The sequence below is a fragment of the Corvus cornix genome, chromosome Z, assembly GCF_000738735.6.
Source record: "Corvus cornix cornix isolate S_Up_H32 chromosome Z, ASM73873v5, whole genome shotgun sequence".
NCBI lineage: Eukaryota > Metazoa > Chordata > Aves > Passeriformes > Corvidae > Corvus > Corvus cornix.
The window spans coordinates 60,745,387-60,767,836 of NC_046357.1; the positions used below are offsets into that span (position 1 = coordinate 60,745,387).

Sequence of the window (22,450 nt, forward strand, 5' to 3'; positions counted from 1 at the left end):
CACCACATCCACAGCAGCGCTCTCTTAAGTAGTGGTAATATTATTTTATTATCGCCAGCCGGTGGCTTTAAAGGTGCATTATTTTAATGCATTATTAATTGTTTTCTCAGGGCGAGAGGAAGGTGGAGATTTGGCTTATTATTATTAACAGCGAGGAGCTCGCTCCTGTCGCACACGCCGGGGAGAGCGGTGGGAGGAGGCAGTGCCGGGGGAGGCGGCGGCGGAGCGCGCCCCAGTACCGGGCTCCCTGCGCGGCTGCGGCGCAAACACGCGGGGCTCGGCGCAGCCCCCGCCGCGCCCTCCTGGTCCCCCAGCCCAGCCCCTCACCCTCCGCCGGGGGGAAAGTTCCGCGGCCAGCCGCCGGCGCGGCACCTCGCGGCCGGCGCCTCCCCATCCCCAGTTCCGCGGGGGCGGCGTGGCTCCGCGGCCGCCAAAGTTGCGGCGGGGCCGGGGGGCTGCCGCCGCCGCCGGCCATCAAGTGGCTCGTTAAGGAAATGCAGGTGAGCGGGCTGAGAGGCGGCGGGGGCTGCGCGGGGCCCCGCGGGGGGCGCGCCCCCCGGCCCGGCCCTCTCAGCCCCTCCGGGCCGCTCGCCGCCCGCCTGTAGACGGCAGTGCTTGCACCGAGCGCCGGCGGCCGCCGCACCCGCGGCGAGAGCCGCTCCAGCGCCCCCCGCCCCGCACACACACACAGACACACACACGCACACCCCCCACCCCTCCTCCCCACCCCTCGCTCGCTCCCTCTCTCCTCCCTCTTGTCGCTCTTTTCCTCCCTCCCTCTCTCTCTCTCTGCCGGCCTCATCGGAGAGAGTTGCAGGTACCTTACCTCTCACCTCCCCGCCACCCCCACCACAGCCCCCGCGCAAATTTTAGGGAAGCCTTTTAATTTATTTATTTATTTATTTATTTATTTATTGCAATCATGGGGGGGAAAAAAAACCAAAACAAAAAACAACCTTTGGAAGAATGACTCTTGTCGGAGTCAGCTCTGAAAACAGGGTTACCCCCCCAGGAGCTAGCGGCAGCGGCGCTGGATCCTATGAAAACAGAACTGCCTGATATGGCATGTGCTTCTCTCTCTTTGCAGTTCCTTCTGGGCCTGTGTGGACTAGGGGCACAACGCGGCGCTTGACTGGCAGGAGGGGAAAGCGGAGACTCCTTCAGGTTTCCAAAGAGGTCCGAGTGGACAGCATTAGTAAGTAAATTCTCCGTGCTTGCTTACTGTCCCTGTGTTCTCGGGCTTGTTCAAAGCTTTTCTTAGCGTTCACACACATATGTATGCACACACACACGCATCTGTATATATGTATATATATACATGTATATATATGTGCATGCGTTTCTGTTTTCAGGTTAGTGTTCTGGTCAGAGAGAAACTTGGCTATGGTAACTTGGAACTGTTTTTAGTGGGAAGGTGCATTAAGTGGTTTGCTGGTTTTTTATGAGTAAAGAAAATTGCAGGTGCTTACTTGTTTAAAGAAACTGAGTGTGGCAAGTATTGTGTAATGCCATACCTCAGTTCAGGTGTAGGTATGTGGTAGAATACAGACAAAATCTAAACAAAGAGATGCTCCCTCAGGAGGGGTCTGCAGAATGGTCTGACCTGCAAAGTAATGCCAGGTGACAGGACATTCAGTTTAATAGGAAATGTGCCTGAGTTATAGATACTAAGAGTATTTTTGTCTGCATTCAGTTGTAAGCATTTTTAGTCCATATCGCTGAAGTTCTTAAATTTTTCATCAAGTTTTATATGTATAAAAATGTATGTATATATTTTCTTTTAATGAGGATGACAGTTCCAGACAACAGCTTTGCTTTCTAAGGGCTTTTATGGGGCGTATTCAAAAGTATGGATGGCACTTTTTTTGATAGGTGAGAAAGATGTAGGGGAGACAAAAAGATAAACTCATTTAAAAGGGCGTGAGGAGCAGTGGAACTGAGGTTTTCTGGCTGAGCTGTAGAGTTAACAGAAGGTATGAAGATCATATAAATGTATGTCATGAAGTGTCTGCTGTTAGGTGTTGTTCTGCACTAAATATATCGGCATCTGGGAAGGAGAACTTTTGCAGGCATTATTTCTCTTGGGACAGTGGACCCATTATCGACGTTTGGTGCATTTCTGCTAAAGGAAACAGCTAGTATTAGTAGTTGAGGGTTAACTGTTTCCTAGGTAGAGAAAAGAAATAACATTGACAGGTATGTCAACGAAAACATTTGCTCATGTTTGCTAATATCTAAATAAAACCTCAGTGTTATGTCAGTAGAAATACAGTTGAGTCAGGTGTTTTGAATGTACTGGAAGGAATCAATAGCATTTCATCATTTTTTTTCTCTATTCCAGCCAAATGGACTTGTATTTAAATTCTTCATGTTTTGTATCTATTGTAGGGACAATGTGGATTTGAATTTGAATAAATTAAACTTATGTCTTTTACAAATTCTTGGCAAATTTGGGTTATTTTACAGTACAAGTCCAGACTAATAAGTGGGTACTGTAAATAAACAATACAACTCAAATATCTTACATATTATGCCTTTACTGTTCACCTAATTAGAATAAACTTGTGTCATTAGAAACCATTAAACAAGAATGTACAAATGCATTTTGTTAAACTTCCAAATGTGAAATTCATGTTGCACTTTCAGGTGTAATTCAAAATCAGTCACAACCCATAAATGTCACTGGGAGTGAAAGTTTATTGGGGTCAAATCAAATGTGTTTCTTCATGAAGCAAAGAAATTAGTTTATGTCACAACAATGAAGATAACTAGGCAAAATTTATTTAGCAAATTAATGTGACAAACAGGAGAGACTAAATCTGCAGTAGCAGATGGATGACATTCAGAGTTGCTTTCAGGTATTCATAATCTTAGAGCTAGGAAGGAAGGAATTACAAAGCATAGGGTACAAGGTACAGTGAATCAGGGTGACTTTCATATTGCATATTGTAATCTTTGGGTAATTGACATTTATGACAGAAAAAAATACCCCATGAACTCTTGAACTTTAAATTAAAGGATAACACATTTTCTGGCTCAGTAAGGAATCCTACTGTTAGTGTTTTAGTACTGTGAATTTGCCTTTCAGTTAAAAACAAAGCACTTTTTCCCCCATTTTTTTTAATGACTTAGTAACATTTGACATGCTCGTTGCTGTATTGTACTCCCTGTGGACAACGCATTAAAATAATATATCCACCTAATTTGCATGAACTGTTTTGAGACTGCATGCAGTGAAGTTTATTAGGTTAAGCTTTCATTTCTGCTAGGTGGTCCCAAACATGCAGCATTGCAATGTTGCATGTCTAACAATGTGTATATTAAAAAGAAAAAAAAAAAAAAATATATATATTTAACTAACCAGACAGGAACTATGTTGTTTAGTTTAGCTTGAATCTCTACATACTCAATGGCTTTGTTAGTTTGGAGCATGGTCTTCATAATTTGTCTTTGCGATTTTCTTTAATCTAGGAAATGTCCTAGCAATACTTGAGAATTTATATGAAAAATTACTCAAAACATACTCCACTTTTGCTGTAATTACTACTGTGGGAAATGACCTGAGTCAAATCATGGCAATTAAGTGTGGTACATATTGTATTTGATTATATATTTATGTACAATCTTGCATTGTTGGTATGGGCAAATGTCAAATCGGGTCAATCTGATTCAGAAGAAACAAGAGAGGACTTTAAAAACACCTATTGCTGTGAAAATATATAATTGATACAACTAAGTTTTGTATATAAGCACTAATGTGTTTTATTATGCAATTGTTCTTGTTATTCAGATCAGATAATGGCCTGATGAAATATATAAGCAGTCTGTAGTAATCAATGATTAATTGCTCTGACATGTGCATATTTAAGATTTCTTACTAGTAAAATCCTAGATACCTGCATTAGTTTTCAGTAGACCAAGTCAACTAACATTGCCAATATTAATCACTTAATATACTAAGCTCCCACCAAACTTTGTGGTGATAAAGTGTGATGAAAAAATTATGACAATGTTTCCTTCTCTGTTCTTTGCTAAAAGTGGCTTTGCTGAAGAAACTGGCAGTACGCAAACAGACATGTTGCTTGATAGCACAAACTGTTTTGAAATTGGGGATGTGATAAATATCAAATAACACACTGATGCTTTAATCAGCTCGGTTTCTCTGTGCTCTTTTAAGAACTTACACAGCATTGGTAACTTTTATATATATATGCATGATAATTCTACAGATTTGAAGTACTATAACTAGTTGGAGAAACTAAGGTATCGTTATTGGCTTAATTGGAAAGCAGGTGACTTCAGCATTCAGGAAAAGGTCACTGATACTTTTCATCAGTTCAAAGCTTGTTTAGTGCAAAAACAGATTGGTACCTGAATCCCACATAATTAGAATAAGCTCTCTTGATTTATATCACTTTAAAGACCTTGTAACCAGCAAATATAAATTTAACAGTGACATTTATATGGATGTTCTATAATTCAGGGTTTTGGATTTTAATATCTGTACTCAAGGAAAGCAGTTTTTTTTCTTCATAAGTAGCCATAAGGATTCTATGGAAACTGTCTCAGAAGGAGGAGATGTTCAGGGTGTTCTTTAAAATAGAAAAAAAAAATAAAGTGAAAAGGCCCTAGAAAGATCTCAGATTCAAAAGTACTTGGGCTGGAGAATGCTTGTATATGTGGTGTTTTACTTTGTTTTGTTTTCTCCACATACATTATAAGGTCATTAGTACTAGAAGTTTCTTAAAGAGCTTTTATGTTACCTCTTTTTCTCGTAGACTTTGCACTTTGCAGATTTGCAGCTATAATCCTAGCAAACTCTGACAAAGTTAACAGGGGATCTTATGTCACAGTGATAACATAATGATAGAAATGAGGTCATGAAGTATTGGTAAGAAGTGCGTTTGGACTATAAGTTTTTGGACATATTTGATTGTGATGAAAAATATTTAGTACCAAACATAGATTTAAAATTCTAATAGGAAATTAGCAGTAGGCATGAATTAATTCTCAAACAAGAATTAAATATATTTAATAATAAAGACTAAGAGAAGGAAAGAGGCGCACAGGCAAAAGGAATGCATAATGGGATTTTTTTAACCATTCTTTTTGCTGTTAGATACTGTTTGATTTTCAGTTTATCCATTCTAGTAGCTTCTTTAGTAAGATCCAGTATGAAACAATAACAGAAAAGCTAGCAATAAACAGAAAATTGCAGAAAATTTACTACTTTTATGGTCAATATGAAGATTGAATTGCTCATCTATTTTCATTTGTTGTCAATAGTTGCAGAAATGGTCCTATTTATCTTACATTTGTATTCTTTTAAATATGCTTTAATAAGTGAAGATTATTGTGCAAGAAATGGTATTATTTGCATTATATATTTCTGTATTGGCAACTTTGTAACCACTTCTAAAAAGTCGGGGGGGGTTGTCAATACATAAACTGAAGATCTAGTTGAATAAAATCTTAACTGAATGTATACTGCAGAATCTGGTTTATAAAATCTATTTTATAAAATTTCTGCCAGAAATACTGTGAAATAGATCAAAATACTAATATCTTTTAAAGTTATGATGAATAAAGTCATGCTTTAAGTGCCTTTAAAATTCTTTGAAATACTATTACATTTTCCAAAGTATGTACTTATACTGTGTTGAAAAGTAAAATTAAGATTTTGGAGATGTGTTTGGAGAAAGAGAATTCTAGATGAGTATGTTTGCCATATGAATAAGGCTCTGGATAGTCCGATGATTTTCCTGAGAATGCTGTGGGGGATTTGTTCCAGCTGTAAGCAGCATGAGCTCATATACTTGCTAATTAACAGATAGATACATATTACAGGCCCGTACCCTGCTTTGTCTACATATTTGCTTTAGAAAAATGTTTTTCTACATCAGGCAGTCCCATTTTTAAGTCTCATCTCAGTGTGAAAGCTGCTTAAACTGAATTCTTCAGTAGGTTTCAGGATGACTTCTCAAAAGGTAAGGTGATGATTTGGTGCATATGGTGCATTCTGCTTTTCTTCTGAATTTAAAAAATAAGAGCTATACACAATGGCATTCAGGAAATCACTCTTTCTCCAGGATGCTGCTTTTTATTTGGTTTTAGATTACCTAACTCATTTGCAAAGTATGCGTAACACTGCCCAGCAGTGAAATGTTAAATGCATATGCTTTTTGTTTGCAGTGAAAAGGTGGGTTGAGAGGAAACTGCTGGGGTGATTGTCTGTAAACATGAAGGAGGACTCATGGGCTTAGTGGGAAGTGGAATTATTTAGCTCTCGCAGTTATTACAGAAACCGTGTGGGTAAGGTAAACTCACGTTTCTGGAGTGGTCCTCCCAGCTGGTGAGCTTCTCATAGGGTGATAGCACCATTGCTTTATGATGATTGATTTAAGGTGACCAACCTGAATAAAGGTCCTCTGGTGGCAGCAGGTTGGAAGTGTACACCACTCTGTCTTCTGGGAACAGTAATTCTTAAGGGTACTGCAGCAGAAGTAGCTGCATAAGAACAATTGGATCTACCCTAGTCTGAAAGTGAAATGATTTTTAGACTCTCATGCAGCAGTTTAACAGTCAATGTGGGAGTATGTCAGGCAAAGTAAGTTTGCTCTAGCTTTGACGCATTCTTTCTTTGTCTCACCCCTACACACTTAAAATGTAGCCTTCATTGTGGTGCAAAGCATACAGTCTCACCAGACCCTGTAATACATAAACCAGCATTTTAAAGTAGTTTAGTATTCTCCTCACTCTCCTAATTCTTTTAGCCAAACGTGTTTTTCTTCAATCTTTAGTTAAAAAAGCTCTCCACACTGTAACTAGATCTAATATAGAATATTAATTTATTGTATATGGATTTTTTGTTTTGTAACAGGAGTTAAGTAAGAGCACTTATAGGAAAAAACTTTCATCTATGCTGAAGGACTTCATTTTAACCTTAAAGTCTAGTTCTGTATTCAACTTCTGATGAAGTGCAACATACTTTGAATTCCTGCACATAAGTATAAAGGAGAACAACGATGTAACTCTTACTTAGGTAGCTACAGAATTACTGTCAGTAACAAAAAGATAAACCAAACCAATGTGTGAAATTTCCTTCATTTGGGTAAAAGGACATAAGGATATCCATCCCATCAATTTAATAATCAGAAAAAATCTTACAGGGTGGTGCATTTTCTCAGTTTTGAATTATTTTCTTTTACATTAAAAGGAACGTACTGTGCTGTTGTGTGAGGCAAAGCTCAAAGCAACATCAGCTCTCAATGGAAAGGGTCCAAGGAGAACTCATATGCACTGTCCATGTCTTAGCATGAGTTGCTGTCCCTTTCTTACTGCAACCAAGATTTGCCAGATGGCATTCTCAGGCTTCTTCAGAGAGATAGAAAACCATAAAGAGTTTTGTCTTTATCAGTAAATGTAATAGTATAAAGTTACAGTTGATGCGTTTCTTCATGTGGGTTTTCCTGAAGGAAGTGTGTGGTTTTTCGACTATTAATTATTGTGCATTTTGACCATGACATAAAAATGTTACCGTACTTACACTGTAGTACAAACCAGCTCCCAAACTGGAGGATATTAGGATATTAGAGTTCACAACAAATTAAGTCAGACTTGAAACTTATTTTGATGAAACCTTGAAACCTGAAAAATTTCTGTGTTGGGAGGAATGTGCTGGGAGAGGCTTGATCAACATTAAACCATTTTTACTGATATATCCTATATTTGTTAGTAGAAGTATTTGAGAATATACCAAGAATTTCTCCTTGAGAGAAAATTTAGCTAACTTTTTTGTGTTTGTAAATTTCTAAAAATTGTAGGTATGGATAAATCATAAAAGTGAGTTTCAAATAATTTATTGCATATAACCTGTAATATGATTTGTGTGTGTACCATTCATAGAAATATTCCTAATGAAAGTTATATTAATCATTGGTATTCCTTCACAAACAGAAGTCTGCCCAGCAAAGCTCATTAATTTCAAATTTGACATCAGTAGTTTTGGACTGGCATCATTAGCATACCAACTGGGGTACTTAATAAAAATTAAGAAAAAGAAGTAGAACTGTTGCATTAATATAGTGATAACCTGTGTTCCCCTTTGAAAAATGTAGCCATTTCTTCAGTTCTATGCACAGAAATTATGTGAAATTTTCCTTTCTGCCTATGAATAAAAGATATACTAATGGCTTTTTTACACAATTTGTCCTAATCTTCCTTTTTTTTTTCTTTTTTTTTTTTCCCAAGAATGCTGGGCAGCTCGACTTGAAAAGATGCACAAATTCATTTGCCTGTTTTTGCAGAGTGTAGGCTTTAGAGTGCGTTGATTTGACTTCTTTTCTTCCATGTACACCCAGAGTCCTCTGACAATTCATTGAAGCAACAATCAGTTAGTGTGGTTGAAAATTCTTTTGTCTAATGCATCAGCTAGAAAGTGTACAATGGACAGTAAAGCTTCAAGAGCAGCCAAAAGGTATGTAGGTTACCAAACCTGGCTAACCAAATACTCTTAACCATGCTACCCATATCTGTGATATAGTCTTCTGCAAATTTCTCAGTGATAATTGGATCAACAGCACACAGTGATTGTTATTTGGAGAAAAAGGGAAATAATTCAAAAGCAGGGTCAAATTAATATATCTTGCATTTGTAGAACAAAGTGCAATGGGCTTCCTGTGCAGTTTGTTTTCAATTTCTCATTCTAATGGAAATGTGAGAAAAGAGGCAAAGTAGTAAAAAAATGTTAGCTGCTGGAGGCCATTTGGTGGAATAAAGTGGTCAGGAAGTGTGATTTGAGGTGTGGTTTTTTGGTTGGTTGGTTGGATTTGTTTGGTTTTTTTAAATTTTTTTTTTGTGTTGGTGGTGTTGTTCTTTTTCTGTGCAATCTGTATTAAGAAAAAAAATCTAGAATTAAAAAATTTCCTGAGCAGCTTTCATACAGGTTGTGGTGCTCTCTTAACCTAATCAAAATGCACGATTTGTCCTATTTTAAAATCTCTTTCATTTGACAACCCCCTATAGGTTTTTGTTTGTTTCTTTTGTTTTCTATTCTAGGATTATTAGAGAAAAGTGATCTTTTTATTTTGCACAACAATAATAATTGTGTTGCAGCACCTGTCTTTCCTCATCAACTTTAGGTTTCCACACATTTCCATAGGTGTGGAAATGAAGTCCCTGGAAGTTCTCATTCTCATATTCTATATGAAATCATAAATTGAAAAGTATCCAAATGTATTTGTGCTCAGAATCATCTTTCTTCTTCTCAGCATGGAGGACAGCCTTTTCCACTCTTTCCCATCTTCCCATTTTTTCTACCCTTCCTTTGCAGAAGGCTGTAACATAGGTAAAATGTCTAACTATTTTTAAACTAGCTCATAATTTGGATTTTTGCTCTCCCTCACTGATCCTAAGCATAGTGACCCTTCTGGGTTAAGAATTTGTTTTCAAGGGTGATGTCCTCAACCTACTTACTTTGTGTTTTCTAGAACTGATAAAAATGGGTAAGAGAGCACTCCAGCTTATGTAAATATCTGATGTTTCCTAGCGTAAGTGAAGAGATAAAGAAGTAACTGACAGAGTTCTGCTACAGAATTAATAAAGTGGACATTTATGAATTTTGGGATAAATTTAGGTGTGTTCGTGTCTTTGAGCAACACTGAAGTGCAGTTATAAGATTACATCTCTTTTTCCCCCCTCCACTGTTCTGACAGGTCTTGGTTGGCTTGAGAACTGAATGAGGAAGGAGAGGGAAGGCCTTGAATATTCATGTTCTGTTAATTTCATCAATTGTCACTGCTGAGCAAATTAAAGAAAGCATGAATTGTGACATTTATTTAACCAAGCATTTCTTGGTTACTTAAATTAGGCTTTGTAAAAAAAAAAAAAAAATCCAATTTATATTTAATTGTATATTTAAAAAAAAGAAGGAATTGTTAGAAGATGCACGATGAGGAAGTAAAGGAAGTAAGGGTAGGAAATGGATAAGAGGAATGGAAGAAATCCTCAGCAACATTCATGTTATTCAGGTCTTGGGTGCAGTGTTGAGTCAGACGACACGGTGTTTAACCACTGGGTTTGAGTTTTAGTTGCCTAACCATAGGTGGCTTATGCCTTTTAGATGCCCTAATGTATCTGGTCGGTGCTAGGCTACTGTTCTCTTGTACCAAATGCAGCCAGTCCCATACAGGTATTTCAGAAAACAAAGAACATATACAATTGCATGTTCATTTGCATTCAGGATTATGAATTGTGCATGCCTATATTCTGATGTTGTATCTAGAACCTTTTGTTGCCTTTTCTCCTTGCCTTTCCCAAAGGCAAGGATTTTTTCGTGTTATGCTAATTATATCTGATGCTAACAGAGCTCCCTTAATCAACACTTGTGCTTGGCTATCAGCATAATTAGATTAATTATATTTTGGAGACATCCTAGAAATCCTATCATGCATGTATGAATCTGTGTGTGTTGGAAGTGACATCCTTGTCTTCATATTCAGAAACAAGCTTATATGTTGTGTTTCATTTGCTTGTTTTGTTATAATTTTTTCCCCTTTTTGTCAGTGATATACAAATAGATGGAGTCCAAAAGCTTATGCTGCTAATTATAGTCCATCCACAGAATCAGCTTGTGTGCTTTCCTGCTCTGACACTATGCTGGTGCCTCTGAGACTAACGTGATGAACTGTGTAATGTCACACTGCCTTTTTTTTATTTGCTACTTTGATAGGTCACCTTTTCCTGTTTGTGAAAAATAAAGATGGACATAGGGATCTGTGGAATATAATTATACTGAATGAGGTGTGTTTTCTGTTTTTATATTATTGGCATTTTGACCATTATGAAACCAGTAAAAATTACTGGCAGTAATATTTTTTTTTGAGGTCAAGGTTATTAATTTTGGGGCAGAAGCAGAGATGATAGGATAAATTCTACAGTTATAGTACTATTTGTATCTAACTTTTGACAGCATTTGGTTTGGACAAAAAGTTTGGGATACATGAATCTGCATTTAGTGAAGTCACTTGGATAATATGCTCATTAAATGATTGTTGAAAAATAAATTTAAGCGTCCAGCTTGATAAGGGGTATTGCAACTAGAGTGCATGAGAGAGGACTCTAACAGACAGGTTACAGGCAGAGACTTCCATCTATCAAGGCTTTATAAAGGCAAGAATATAGATCTTGTTTGTGAGCTAGAAACACTTTCCAGAATCAGTAGATGAAATTATTTTCAGAAGGTATCCTTATAATCATAAAAAATAGAGCAGCTTCATGAGCAGCAAAAAGGATCCAAGAAAATCTTTGTATCGTTTCATCTAATTTCATGAACATATATGGCCCTCATCCCTGTAGCATGGTATCCCAGTTTATGCCAAATTTAACATCTGTCTATGGGGTTTAACTGGCTGTCTGCACTATACTAACTTGAGGAAACAAAACAAAAATAAAATAAAATTTGTCAAGTTGAGATTTTAATGACAACCTCACTCTCTGTTTCCAAAATTATTACAGTACCTTTGGTTGCCATTTATGTCTGAAACAAATAAAAGTTGTAAGGCAGATATAACCTGGGGGATAATAAAGAAAATGACTAATAATTATGTTAATAATAATCATGGTTATACTTTATGGTTGATAGCAAGACCACACTGTAAATTTCAGAGGAAGTAGATTTTATTTTCTTGCTTAGGAGCAAATATAGGAGAAAATATAGAAAGAGAATAAACAATATAATACTTTTTTGGTTTGCTTTACTATTAAACTGTCATTTTAGCAGTGTTAGGAGGGAACTAAGATGTTACTTGTAAAACATATTCATGTGTAACAACTAAGAAAAAAAAGATGACATACTAGCATAATTTGATTTTTATCCAGTGTAGCCCTGTAGGAATGAGAACTTGTAAAATCTGAAAACAAGGTGTTTAAAAATTTATATAGGTGTCTATTCCTTTTTTCAGGGAAAAAAAATCCAAAACTAACACACAGAAATGCAAGTGTGACAGACGTGTTCAGGCATTACTGGAACAGCAACTGAAGTTTTAATTGGATTATATTACCCTGCATATCCCTCTTTATATCCCAATAGCACTTTACTTGCCCATAGAAGAACTACTGAGTATTTCAAGCTGTAAATAAGAGAGTAGTAGTAGAGAGTACCAGATAGGGCTGTTTTATGAAGCAAAGATAACCAATCAAGTGGAGCATGGCACTGCTAGACTTATACTGCTTCTAACAAGAATTAGTTTGTGTGTTCCATCAATAAAGGTCTCACAAGGAAGACAGTGGACAGGAATCTGGAGGAATTGATACAATTTCTTTCCTTCCCTCCTGGGATCAGGAATTAAGTCTTTGTCTCATTTCTTTTCAAAGGTAGTTCCAGGAGGCTTTTTTCACGCCTTAAAAATTTTGCGATGCATATTAAACTCTAGATTGATTATAAAAATACAGATTAATGTGGTTGGTATATCCATGTAGCCACAGGCAAATCTTATTCCCAAAACTGCAATAAAAAAGGAAATTATTGTAATGCACATTGTGTGTAAACTCACAGTGAAACAGAATTTCACCAAAATATCAAATCAGAATGTTAATTCAGCTTTAGAATAACTCTTCTAAAGTGAGATATAATTGTATGTGCTATCTAATTTCATAATGGTATATGAAAGCATACATCTTTAGAGTGTTAGAACTAGTGAAAAAACAAAGGAAATCTCCATTATTCTAGTGATGTACATTTCAAAATGCAACTATTCAAGCCATTCCAGGAAGCTTATATTATTTAAGTACTAATTGCTCATTTATTTTTTAAAATGAATTTTCATGATGATCAACAGTTATTTTTTGTTTGGAGAAGGCCATAATGATTTTTATATATGCTTCTGAGGAAAGACTGACACATAGTATTCTCCTCTTCCTCCTACTACGATGAAATGATTGTAAAGATTTCAAAAAGTGGAAGTTAAAGCATGTGTGCACTAGTAATGCGCATATCATTATTAAATATAACTGTGTTTCATAAGCCAAATAGTTGCAGTGGAAGCACAGATGTTATATAAAATTAGAAGAGGCAGCAATACTCAGCTCCTAAGGTACAGTTGTACATGCAAATATGAATCTTACAGGTTAATGGCCTCCATGTTAATCAGAGGACAGCCAGGCCCAGCTGGCATTGCTAATAAAGCAGGAGTACTTTTTCATGTGATTCTTTTATGCAAGTTCATAATCAGCTAGAAAATATAAGTAGTCAGTCAAAGTTGACACAATTTGAGTGAGTGGTTTCCTCCTCTTCACAAGAATATATGTTTTATGTGTTGTCAAGTCTGTAAACAGAAACAGCAAAATCTACTATCTACTGAAGAAATAGCCATCCAAAACATTTTTAAAATTAAAGTGGTCATTTTTTTGTACATCGTGAAGATGACAGGATGGTTGTAGTTATATTGTAAATTGCAGATTGTTTCGTTTTGTGGCAGCATCTCAGATTACTCCAAACTCTGTTGCCTAGCTTACTAACATAGACTTAGTTATTTGACTACATGCCTCAAGAAGTAAGACTTTTTTGTTATTTAGTAAGTTAAGCAAAAGTTTACTGTACATACATGTTCTTACAGAAACTTACAATGTTGTATGGAGTTCTATGTTGGCCTGAAGTACTGTGGGACAGACGGTATCTTACATTTAGAATCTTTAGGCTAGAGAAGACCTGAAAGATCATTAAGTCCAAACATCAGCCTGGCATCACCACCATGTTCACCATTAAGGCATGTCCTCAAGGGCCATATTGACATGGGATTTTTTGAACACTTCCAGGTATGATGATTCCATCTCTGGATATACTGTCCCATCTGTTTTATTTTGGGCCGTAGAAAGAGTGTAACCTTAATTATGAAAATTCCTACCAGAAATCTCTAGTGATGTTTGAATAGGGTAACGGTTCCTTATAAAAAACTTAATTGCAGTGATAAGTAGCTGACTTAATAATGGTCTCTCTCTTACTTGAAGGAAAAAGTGTGTATTTTTTCTGGTGGCTTTATAGGTGGGAACAGGTTATTTTTTTCAGTTCCTGGGTCTACGTCATAAAACACACTGGCTGCTTGTTGAATACAGAAACTACAATATCAACATGATCTAAGGAGCCCTTGGGCTTTGTACTCAGCAGAAATGAGTAGCAAGCTCCAGGTCCTGCTGATGAAAAACCATCAATGATTGTGCATTATAATTAGATTCTTGGAAATGTGCTGGAATGATGATTAGGGAGAGTGAGAAATAACACTGATTTTTTTTTTTTTTTTTTTCTGTTAAATTAGATCAAGTGTTGTTTAATGCCACTTATCTAAATGGAAAAATTATTCTTTGTTTATAAGTGAATTCTTGTTACATGGTCGTGAGCCAGTGTCATTGGAGAGCAATTCAGCTGGCTTTCAATTCAGTTTAGGATGCTGATTCTCCTTATGGGCTGCTAGTCATTCCCATGGGACATCAAAGCGTATTGCAAACACAGTGGAAGTGAGGCCAAATACTCTAGAAACAGGTCACTTTTATAGTAAGACTCTAAAAAGAAATTTTTGTGCATTTGTGTCTTGGATTGTTATTACCATGAAATCTACAAATTATTTGACACCTTGGTTCCAGGTTAATTCCAGGGCAAAAATTCCTTAAAAGAAAAAGTCTTTACTTGTACTTTTTCTGAATAAATGAGTGATTACCTTCCATTTTGTTGTTGTTTTGCTCCATTATCTATTTTTCATTTGCATGGGTGTTGACTATTTTTACTTGTGCTGTTAATAAACTCTTTTCTCTAAACAAGGCATTTTGAGCTTTCAAAGATCACTCAGTTATTAGAAGTACTCTAAAGGCTTATGAAAAATTTTTAGTTAGTAGTTACCTTGGCCAATAGTTTGGGAGCCCAGATTCAATTAATTTGTATACAGGAATTCTGATGTTAATCAAGGCTTCAGCTTAAGCAGAAGGTCGTATTCTGTTTTTCAAAGGTCAGTTTAGAAAAAAATATATTATAAGAACTGGAAAGCATGGAAAACATTATTAAAATGGAATTTTTTTTCCTGTTGAGGTTGACATATGGTTTGAATTATAAATTATGAAAACTAATATTATTTAAGTAATTTAGCCAAGCTGTGCTGAGACCCTGAAAGAGGAGTGCATATGATTCTTTTCTTTTCCTTGACAACATAGAAGTAAAATCTTTATATATTTACCTCTTTTAAGTGCAAATGGTAAAGTAAGGAAACAGCTTATTTCTTTTGATTGGATGGCGTGGATGTTTTTCTTCAAAATAAATTTTATCTTTCCATATGGGGACATCAAACCCTTGGATCCCTGGCACTGTGGTACTACGACACCTTCCATTCAGTGATTCAATCAATTAAATAGGTCAAGATCAGAAAATTGCAAGGCACTTATTCAATTTTTGCTGTTAGTCATGAACTTAATAGCTATCAAACAGCTTAAGCAAAACAGCTCTTTATAACAAACGCTTGCTAATTTCAAAATATTCTCAAACTGGAAAGAATCTTCTGGTCTCAAGTAAGGAATCTTGTGTTATCCTACAAGTAAACAGTTTTAAATGGAGTGCTTATCTCTTAACTAATGCGTACAGCAGCAGGATTTTGTATGCAAGTCTCCTTTATGGATTACATATATTTAAAGAGGCTTATGCTTTCTATACAAATGGAAAAGGTAAAGATGAAGTAATGCAGTATGTAGTATTACTGATACAAATCAGTAGAAATTGTAAGAGATTTTTTGGTGGTGGGACAGAAGTAACACAAATTCAACTGAAAAAATGTTGCACGTGTTTTGTTTTTTGGGTTTTTTCATTGCTTTGTTTTGCTTCGTTTTAAGAGTGTTTGGTATTCAAAAGTGAGGCTTAACTGCTAAAATAGGAGGCAAAAGACAATTATTTTAAATGACTTATCTTCAGTTGAAGATGACATCTGACATCACTTTTGACTTAATGACCGTGGACTACAGTATTGATTCCTGGTGGAAGTGCTGAGAATAAAAGAGTTACAATTTTAGAGTTCCTGATTATATGTTACTCCTTTCATCCAAGATAATCCTGTCATATATAAAAAACTGAATGCTTTGTTCCAGATAGAATGTGGTGGTTTTCTGAAATGAAGAAAAAAATATAATCTCGTTACATATCATGGTCATGGCTTTTTTCAGAGTGTGTATGAATTATTTTTCACTTTGTTCATATGTATGTAGACATTTAGAAAAAAATATCAAGAACACGTTTTCTAGCAGAATGAAAATGGGTAAAATAAATTAAAAAAGAAAAAGGAAGCAAACATATTTGCACTGTCAGGAAACAGCTTTCTTTCTGTCTTGCTAGTGTAGAGTACAAAATTATGTTCACTGAAGATATTCAGCAACTTGTTATGTTGGGGGTAAACATTTCTCATGAAGCTATTGCAATGCAAATGTGAGTGGACCCAGAATAGAATGGAACACTGATGAGGATTAGAGCCAGTGGTCTCAAGTGTTCAGTGGTTTTCTCTTAGCAGGACACATTTCATAATAATTAATTCTTTACATTTATCTTGATTCTAAAATGCCACAAATTAAATGGGAAGAGGAAAGTTGAAAAGAAGTTCCTGTTGACAGTTTCTTCCAAAGAAGAATGGTTCAAAAAAATGAGATGTGAAGAGGAGAAGTTAATTTAACACAGCAACCTTCCTGAAATTGTGTGCTTCTCTCGCTCTGTGTGTGTGTGTGTGTGTGTAAGAGCAGTTGTGCACATAAATGTTTGTGGCATACCACTGACCTAATCTGCATGTGGTGACATAATCATATTTGTTTCTTGCTGTTGTCTTACACAGGAAAAGAGAGAAATGCATATTTTATTATGTAAGTATTTTTCTCATGTGCATTATTTATGTGGTTTTTACCTGGTACATATGATCTGGGATCCTGACATAGCCACAGCATTATATAAACTGTTTGACAGCAGGCTTGGGGCAGAAGAGGAAAGACGTAAAAATGTTGTACATCCAGAACTCCAAACCTCTTTTATGTGACTTCTGTTTGTGGTGTAGTATTACTTTAAATGCCAAAATAGATGTTTCCAAAACTGCAGACATCTAGCTTAAGCTGTCTAAACCATGGATACTTGATGTGGTAAGCAAACCCAGATGCAGGGTTGAGGGTGTAATCCAGTGTCTGAAATTCTGGAGGTTTCTAATAGGCAACAGAAACATAGTTATTGATGGTGATGATGATGATTAATATCTAGTATCACCATTTGTTCCATTTTTTAGCTGTTCCAGCCTAAAATGAATGAGCCAGAACATACTGAAAACAAAGCAATAGATCATGTAATCTCCATCCAAAGTTTATTCTTTGATAACAGAGGCAAAACCCAAGAAGTTAGTCTATATATAAGATTTTCCCAGCCCCCTCTTGCCAAAATGAGGAGAAGAAATAATTTAGGAATATGATTCTTGTCTTCCAGACCTTCACATGTTATGCTCATTATTTAAAGGGGACACATCTTCTATGAAAACAGGCTGAGATAGTTGAGGTTGTTCATGTTGGAGAAGAGAAATCTCCAGGAAGACATTATTGCAACCTTCCGGTACCCAGAGGGCCTACAGGAAACCTGGAGAGGGACATTTCACAAGAGTACAGTCATGACAGTACAAGGGGCAATGGCTTCAAACTGAAAGAGGGTAGGTTTAGATTAGATATCAGGAAGAAATCCTTCACTATGAGGGTGGTGAGGCATTGCAACACATAATCCAGAGAAGCTGTGGATACCTCGTCCCTGGAGGTGTTCCAGGCCAGGTTGGATGGGGCTCTGAAAAACCTGGTCTAGTGCAAGGTGTTCCTGCCCATGGCAGGCAGGTTGGAATTTTAAGATTGTTTCTAACTCAAATCATTCAGTGCTTCTATGATTAAAGTCTTATTCATACTTCTCTCTACTCCCCAGTACTCTTTCTGAAGTTAGTCTGATTAATCATTATGATGTGCTAAATCACTTCCTTATCCTTTTACAAAACTTAAGGGATTTTAATTTGTTTATTTTCCAGATTTATTTCAAACTCTCACCTATAAAATTAGACTAATGTTACTTTTATCTCTAATGATTAAGTGTGAAAAATGTATTATTTTTAATGTTATGATGAAAAGTTCGCAGAATATTCCAAGAGCTTGCCAGATGAATGTGCAACATGACACATTTGCAACCTGCAATTCTAAAGGATTTTAAATTGCTTCCTTATCTTGCTTTGATATATATAAATGAATACAAGGAATATTCACCATCTATGGGTTTTTCTCTCTTTTTTTTGAGGGATGGGACAGATTTCTTGTTTTGATATAAATTCCTACATAAAATGTCCAAGTTTATTGTTTTCATATTCAGCTTTTACTGCTTTATACTTGTCAACATTAAATTTCAGTTTCTGCTTCTCAGCTGAGCTACAGAGACAATCAGAATTAATTTAAACTTGTCTTACTACTTGCTAAGGATGCAGTTTTCCTCCAAATTTCATATTATCAGCAAATTTACCAATCTAGGTCGTTTGTAAAAATTAAAAGCCAGCAGAAGTCTTAGCAGAGATGACCCTAGTAAAACCCCACTAGATATTTCTGTATTCAGCACTTCCATATGTCAATAAAGGAATTTTTGTAGTCTGAAACACATTTCAGAACATCTTAAGTAACTGGACTTGACTCAACTGTATAAAGATAGCAGAATTCTGATTCTGATTTTTGAACAATTTAGGTAGTCAAAACAATCACGATTTCTTCATTTTGAAATATTAATTTTATCATACCTGAAATTAGTTAAAGATTTAATTTTAGTTTTTTGTGGAATATAGTTTAAGAGAAATCAACTTATGTAGAAATACTTTTTAATTTTTCAGTGTTTTATTCTGACACATTTACTAAATTGTTGACTTATAATTCATTCGTCAGCATCCTTGAGAAAATGTTTGTAAACCTGAATAAGTAGAACTGGATATTTGACTAAGTCAAAGAGAAGTGGTATGGTATGCAGAAAAGCTGGATGACTTTTAAGCTGAAGTCCTATCATTTATTTTTCTTTTTAAATGAATATTCCTACACATGCTTGTAGCTTTCAGCTGTGTGTTTTTTCTGATAGATTAACTTCCTTTCATTAGGGTTTTTTTTTTTTTCTATTTTTATATTCTTTAATACAACTGATATAAAACTATAATATATAAAGTATTATTATCCTATCAATACCCTAATATATATGTAATACAATGCTAATAATAATATGTAACAGCACTATATATCCCTCCATGTCTTAACCTATAAATTAGACTGGTCTTGTCTTAATATTTGAAATTCTCCAGCATCGCATTAGATATTCACAAGAAAAGATTTCTATTGATTCCTCAGCTGCAGCAGATCATTGCATGAAAACCAAATGCATTGCATAATCTTAACCTAAACTCTGTTTATAGTCACTGGCATATTTTGCTATGTAAGGCAGATCTGTGTTGCATGTTTGGCTCCTAAGAGTAGTTCATCATGTTTCTATTATATTCATTTTACGTAAATATAATCTCTCAGGAAATTTTCTCTTTATTCACTTCTGTAGTTGCTAGTCTCTGCTTCCTCACCCACACTTCTCTTCACCCTTTATTCCCCTTCGTGTTATTTTGGAAATAAAAGTAGTGTGTCACTACCTTTCGCGTCCCAGAAACATTACATATTTTCTAGGGAAGTTTTCTTCATTAATCATGCATTGTTCCTTAACTGTGCTGTGTTGGCAAAAAGTGATTCACTTCCCAGGTTTAAGGATCATATCCTGCCATGTAAGATCCAGTGTGATGTCTATGTTTAAACAGCCTCAAATCTCAGACATTCCTTTCTCGGATGTTTCTCATTCCCAGCACTATGGCAAAATTCTAAGACCCCCAGTCTATATTTGTTGATAAGTTTGGAGAGAATAGGAAATACTGAATATTGAGGGGTATGACTCTGACTGTCCCAATCTGGCCTTTGCTTTCAGACAGTGTGGGTGTCCTGAACTGTGTGAGATAATGTCTAATTTGAGAAGGAATAATTTTCTCGGTATTAATGGGACAGTTGAGGAGGTAGGAGTGCTTTGTTGCAGTTGCTGGTGTTTAGTGGTGTTGCTTGTGGTGAGACTGTGTTGACAGGGATTCTTCCCTTGTGTTAGGAACTAACATGCTGATTTGTTTTTGTCCTAGAAGATGATTGAAAAGGGAGGGAGAAGTGAGACTCTCCCCACTCTCTCAAGATATCTATTGTTAGTACGAAGTCTGTTCTGCATCAACAACAGAATGACTCTAAACCCCAGCAGAGGCAGAAGAAGAAAATTATTAAATGCAGGCTAAATTTAAAGTGTTGTGTTTAATTTTAAAATATACGGAGTTACTTTTACACTTTGAAGTGATACCAGCCAAGAAGGGGTGAATTTCTCCCTTTAACGTATTGGCATGCCCATTATTTAGAGAGAGGCTAAAGCTCTGGCAGTTTTAAAAATAAGAGTCTGGAATGTCAGCATCAGCTTCTCCAATAGAGTAGGTGTATTGATGTACAATTTTACTGCACAGCAGAGATAGCTGGCTAAAAAGAAAATCCACAGACCATGGAGGCATGCAAAATCTGTCATCTAAATTATTGTATCACACATATTTCCATAGTATTTGAGCCATAAAAAACCTAATCTTGGTGTATCATTTCTATTATAGAGCCATGAACAGATTTTGACTAATTACAATATTTCATTCATTGCATGGCTTTATGACAACTTCTTGTGTTTCAAATCTTGTAGTTATAAAAGGACAGTTTAAAATGCTATGTGAAACTCCTTTTCTGATATTTACATTCATTTGTTTTTATGGCAGATAAGAGTTGGTAGTCCCAGGCACTACAGAAGTTTTTATTTTTTTAGACAAGTTAGTGGTTTAGTGCACTTAACAGAATTTTTGGCCTGGATGTTTAATGTGCTGGACAAGAATTTAGCATAAAAAATGTATTTTCTCAGAAAATTGTGGTTGTGTCAAGGAAATACTTGCTTTATAATGAAAAATATAGGAAAAACACCTCCCACCCCCAACCCCAAACAACAAGCAAGCCACCTTTTCCAAATAAAGTAAGCATACAGCCACAATGATGACAAAACCAAAAAAAGTCCTGCAGCTACTAGGTCTGAAAAGTTGTGTACGTGCTTTGTGTGAATTGTAGTCCAGCTACTTCAGACCTGTTTTACTGTGAGGTCTGTTCTTCAGCTCAATTTATTTTCCAGGCTTCATAAAAGGAAAATATTCCCCTGAAAAACCAAGATGACTTTACTAGATGTGAGACGTTCCTTAATTTGCTTCCAGCATCTGTAATAAGGCCCATTTTGCTATTTTTATGAACTCTGACTGTGGAAGAAAACCACAGACAACAAGAAAGCGGCCACTCTTCCAGCTTTCTGCAAATCTTTAGAAAATACAGAGGAAGATACCTATCAGACTATTGTTTACTAACAAAAGCAGCCAGCAGACTTTACTCTGTTTAATTTAGTAACATATTGTACATTTGTACATTTTTTTCCATCTCTATCAAATCCATGACAAAGCAAAATAAGTAAGAAAATCTCCTGTAGCCGTAGAACACAGGGACTTGCAAACCTCTGCTTTACTTGCTCTGGCACTCAGGCTGTGTGTCATAGTCTGTCACACCAGCTGTTTTCAGACATACTTTCTGCAGCTTTGGTGATGATACAATTGGTTTGAATTAAAGAGTCAGCCTGCGAGTTTTCTTTTTCCAGGAAACTTGTCATATTTTTTTGATGTTATGATATTCTTTGTCCAGCATATCAAAAAAAAATATGACAAACTTGAAGTATTTGGGATAATAAGGATGTCAGTCTTCAGTGAGTGTAATGTAGCCTGCAAGACAGAAATGGTTGTGCATTTTTGGGACTCTCAATTGGATTCTTTCCTTGTTGCCTGTTAATTTTTAAGCACTATTTTCAACCCCAAATTTTGAAAGCCTGATTGTGGTTTTCGGAAATATTGATGAAACTGGATCACATATTGTCGTCATGAAACTGTTTCAGAAACTAACTTCGGGCCATCCAATGGATGGTGAGATGGCATAGATTTTTCAAAATCTGCCTATCAAATAGACAGATTGAAGGTTCTTAAGAATAAGTCCTCTAGCACTTAAAGTTACTATTGCTAAATCATTCACATCCCTTTTTCTCAACAGTAAAAATTCTTATGAGATATCATTAGACTGTTACAACTTATAATGGAAAAATCAATGCAGTAAGAAAATTAAATTTTACTGAGAGCCTTTAGGCAAAATGCAATGTGAAAATGCATTTTGCCTTCCCTTGTGGTTCAGAGGAAAAGGAAGAAATGGAATCTAGGTTAGCTGTCAGTGCACAACATTTTTTAGAAGCCAGCAAAGCAGCCTGTGAACTAAA

At 36.1% G+C, this 22,450-nt stretch overlaps 1 protein-coding gene across 44 annotated transcripts in view; it reads left to right on the forward strand.

The window, feature by feature from the left end:
- Positions 1-482: 482 nt before the first annotated feature.
- PTPRD (protein tyrosine phosphatase receptor type D) overlaps positions 483-22,450 on the forward strand; it is a 1,187,151-nt gene continuing 1,165,183 nt past the window's right edge. For 31 of the 44 annotated variants that reach the window (XM_010392896.4, XM_039567544.1, XM_010392930.4 and 28 more), the window contains exons 1-2: positions 724-817; positions 1,088-1,195. The gene's annotated coding sequence lies outside the window, so the exon portion shown is untranslated. Of the gene's footprint in view, positions 501-723; positions 818-1,087; positions 1,196-22,450 lie in introns of those variants that run through there. The other 13 variants (XM_039567545.1, XM_039567540.1, XM_039567542.1 and 10 more) reach the window with 2 other exon arrangements.